Below are 5,000 nucleotides of genomic sequence, written 5' to 3' on the forward strand. Positions count from 1 at the left end.
GTATCGTTGCGTCGCAGGGACTTTGAAATATTCGCCACTGTTCGAACGTTCGAGTCGAAATAACTCGAGAAAAAGCGTTATAACGCATCGAAATTATCAGTGAAATCGTTACGTATCGACGAAATCTAGTCGAAAGTAGCGATTTCACTTTATTTTTTTAAAAAATTTCATCCTCCGGACCAACGTGACCGGGACGTTGGAACTTAGAATTTTTTCGCCCCGTTACGAAAGTACCGAAAGTTCAACTCGAAATAACTCGCTAAAAAGCGTTATAACGTATCGAAATTTTGCGTGAAATCGTTACGTTTCGACGAAATCTAGTCGAAAGTAGCGATTTCACTTTATTTTTTTAAAAAATTTCATCCTCCGGACCAACGTGACCGGGACGTTGGAACTTAGAATTTTTTCGCCCCGTTACGAAAGTACCGAAAGTTCAACTCGAAATAACTCGCTAAAAAGCGTTATAACGTATCGAAATTTTGCGTGAAATCGTTACGTTTCGACGAAATCTAGTCGAAAGTAGCGATTTCACTTTATTTTTTTAAAAAATTTCATCCTCCGGACCAACGTGACCGGGACGTTGGAACTTAGAATTTTTTCGCCCCGTTACGAAAGTACCGAAAGTTCAACTCGAAATAACTCGCTAAAAAGCGTTATAACGTATCGAAATTTTGCGTGAAATCGTTACGTTTCGACGAAATCTAGTCGAAAGTAGCGATTTCACTTTATTTTTTTAAAAAATTTCGTCCTCCGGACCAACCTGACCGGGACGTTGGAACTTAGAATTTTTTTCGCCCCGTTACGAAAGTACCGAAAGTTCAACTCGAAATAACTCGCTAAAAAGCGTTATAACGTATCGAAATTTTGCGTGAAATCGTTACGTTTCGACGAAATCTAGTCGAAAGTAGCGATTTCACTTTTTTTTTTAAAAAATTTCATCCTCCGGACCAACGTGACCGGGACGTTGGAACTTAGAATTTTTTCGCCCCGTTACGAAAGTACCGAAAGTTCAACTCGAAATAACTCGCTAAAAAGCGTTATAACGTATCGAAATTTTGCGTGAAATCGTTACGTTTCGACGAAATCTAGTCGAAAGTAGCGATTTCACTTTATTTTTTTGAAAAATTCATCCTCCGGACCAACGTGACTGGGACGTTGGAACTTAGAATTTTTTTCGCACCGCTACGAAAAGGCCGAAAGATCCCTCCAAATAACTCGTTAAAAGTGTTATAACGTACGAATATTTTTCAAGAAATCGTTATAACTCGATAAAATACGTCGGGATTAAGCGTTTATATCGTCGGCAGACGGATATAAAAACGTTTGGACCGACACGACCGGTCGTGGAACATAGAAAAATTCCGAGCCGGTACGTTGGGACTTAGAAAAATTCCGAGGGCGAAAAAGTTTTTTTCGAGTTTATTCGTTAAAAAGCGTTACAAGGTATGAATTTTTTTGCATAAATCGACGTAACTCGACGAAATACGTCGGGATTAATGGTTTATTTCCGTCCGAGAACGATTTTTAAAACGGACCTATGCGGCCGGTCGTTCGTACTTGGAAAATTTTCGGACCGAACACTCTTTTCGATTAATTCGTTAAAAAGCGTTATAACGTACGAATATTTTTCAAGAAATCGTTATAACTCGATAAAATACGTCGGGATTAAGCGTTTATATCGTCGGCAGACGGATATAAAAACGTTTGGACCGACACGACCGGTCGTTGGAACATAGAAAAATTCCGAGCCGGTACGTTGGGACTTAGAAAAATCCGAGGGCGAAAAAGTTTTTTCGAGTTTATTCGTTAAAAAGCGTTACAAGGTATGAATTTTTTTGCATAAATCGACGTAACTCGACGAAATACGTCGGGATTAATGGTTTATTTCCGTCCGAGAACGATTTTTTAAAAACGGACCTATGCGGCCGGTCGTTCGTACTTAGAAAATTTTCGGACCGAACACTCTTTTTCGATTAATTCGTTAAAAAGCGTTATAACGTACGAATATTTTTCAAGAAATCGTTATAACTCGATAAAATACGTCGGGATTAAGCGTTTATATCGTCGGCAGACGGATATAAAAACGTTTGGACCGACACGACCGGTCGTTGGAACATAGAAAAAATTCCGAGCCGGTACGTTGGGACTTAGAAAAATTCCGAGGGCGAAAAAGTTTTTTCGAGTTTATTCGTTAAAAAGCGTTACAAGGTATGAATTTTTTTGCATAAATCGACGTAACTCGACGAAATACGTCGGGATTAATGGTTTATTTCCGTCCGAGAACGATTTTAAAAACGGACCTATGCGGCCGGTCGTTCGTACTTAGAAAATTTTCGGACCGAACACTCTTTTTCGATTAATTCGTTAAAAGCGTTATAACGTACGAATATTTTTCAAGAAATCGTTATAACTCGATAAAATACGTCGGGATTAAGCGTTTATATCGTCGGCAGACGGATATAAAAACGTTTGGACCGACACGACCGGTCGTTGGAACATAGAAAAATTCCGAGCCGGTACGTTGGGACTTAGAAAAATCCGAGGGCGAAAAAGTTTTTTCGAGTTTATTCGTTAAAAAGCGTTACAAGGTATGAATTTTTTTGCATAAATCGACGTAACTCGACGAAATACGTCGGGATTAATGGTTTATTTCCGTCCGAGAACGATTTTTAAAAACGGACCTATGCGGCGGTCGTTCGTACTTAGAAAATTTTCGGACCGAACACTCTTTTTCGATTAATTCGTTAAAAAGCGTTATAACGTACGAATATTTTTCAAGAAATCGTTATAACTCGATAAAATACGTCGGGATTAAGCGTTTATATCGTCGGCAGACGGATATAAAAACGTTTGGACCGACACGACCGGTCGTTGGAACATAGAAAAATTCCGAGCCGGTACGTTGGGACTTAGAAAAATTCCGAGGGCGAAAAAGTTTTTTCGAGTTTATTCGTTAAAAAGCGTTACAAGGTATGAATTTTTTTGCATAAATCGACGTAACTCGACGAAATACGTCGGGATTAATGGTTTATTTCCGTCCGAGAACGATTTTTAAAAACGGACCTATGCGGCCGGTCGTTCGTACTTAGAAAATTTTCGGACCGAACACTCTTTTTCGATTAATTCGTTAAAAAGCGTTATAACGTACGAATATTTTTCAAGAAATCGTTATAACTCGATAAAATACGTCGGGATTAAGCGTTTATATCGTCGGCAGACGGATATAAAAACGTTTGGACCGACACGACCGGTCGTTGGAACATAGAAAAATTCCGAGCCGGTACGTTGGGACTTAGAAAAATTCCGAGGGCGAAAAAGTTTTTTCGAGTTTATTCGTTAAAAAGCGTTACAAGGTATGAATTTTTTTGCATAAATCGACGTAACTCGACGAAATACGTCGGGATTAATGGTTTATTTCCGTCCGAGAACGATTTTTAAAAACGGACCTATGCGGCCGGTCGTTCGTACTTAGAAAATTTTCGGACCGAACACTCTTTTTCGATTAATTCGTTAAAAAGCGTTATAACGTACGAATATTTTTCAAGAAATCGTTATAACTCGATAAAATACGTCGGGATTAAGCGTTTATATCGTCGGCAGACGGATATAAAAACGTTTGGACCGACACGACCGGTCGTTGGAACATAGAAAAATTCCGAGCCGGTACGTTGGGACTTAGAAAAATTCCGAGGGCGAAAAAGTTTTTTCGAGTTTATTCGTTTAAAAGCGTTACAAAGGTATAAATTTTTTTACGGGAATCGTTCTATCTCTATTAAATACGTCGGGATTAAACATTTTTATCGATTTTTTCAAAAAATTAGCGTTCGTCGAACTGACACGACTGGGATATTTTTTCTAATTTTTTCGTTAATTAACGTTACAAGGTATATATTTTTTTGCATATTTCTACTTATTTTAACGTATTGTAATTGATTATAAACTTATTTTTTGTCCGTATTCGATAAAAGAGTATGTTTACTGATGCAATTTTCGGTGAAAAAAAAATTAATTTTTTGGTAAAAATGCATTTCTATTATGTTAATAAAACGTCTGGTAATGTATTTCGATGGTTGGATATTGGCTTTGTATAGTAGTGATCGAGCGTTCGCGAGACTAAGTTCCAGCGTCCCTTCCGAACGGTACGTTGCTACGGAGGTTTTGCACCGTAAGCGCGCGGCCGCTAGCCCGGCCGGCGCCGGCCTTCCGGCTGGCGCTTTCGTATCTATAAGAGAGACGTCGAGCCGGACGGTTCGGTCGGAACAGCGTTGAGCGCGTGGCTATTCTACGGCCTCGGTTGAGAATTCAGTCACCGCTCCTCGAGTCTTAGTGTATTTTACGCTATTTCTCGACTGTTCCTCCGTTCTCGTTCTGGTTTTTTCTCTACACTGCTGCGCCGCGGGTCGCTGTCCTGGACGTAATGACCAAATATCGTGGCAAGGTTCCCCTGAGTCGGGAAGCTGGTGACCTGTGTGTACGTATTCTAACAAAAATTGTTAGATGCGTGTGTGCTTGTACTAACTGAGCATCGATTCATTCAAAAGAGTATAACCGTCTGCTTTCTATAAAAACTTCTGCTTTCGCAGAAGTATCCGATGAGGCGGTAGGAGCGTACTATCTTTGCGTAGTATGTCTTCTGCCGAAAATGTTCTACCGATTGAAAGAATATTCTTACGGTATGTCCAGCGCGACGCACTGGGATACGCGCTTGTTCGTTCAGCGTGAGGTGCGTATACGTGCTTTACCGCTAAGATATTCTAATAAGTCTTTTTACACGAAGACAGCATTATGGAAATGTTCCTTTAGAAGTACGATTCTAAACATTTTATATAAGACTATGAGAAAGAGAGAGAGAGAAGAGAGGAGGTGGAGTTGAGAATTACAAAGTGGCTGCGAGCGGCGTTCGAAGATTATTACTGAACTATGGGTGTATCTCGAACGTCGCTAGGAGATATATTTTATAGATATATCTATCTTAAGAACGAAAAGTCTCGTCGTACGGT

Source organism: Bombus huntii, unplaced genomic scaffold (genome assembly GCF_024542735.1).
Source record: "Bombus huntii isolate Logan2020A unplaced genomic scaffold, iyBomHunt1.1 ctg00000269.1, whole genome shotgun sequence".
NCBI classification, from domain to species: domain Eukaryota; kingdom Metazoa; phylum Arthropoda; class Insecta; order Hymenoptera; family Apidae; genus Bombus; species Bombus huntii.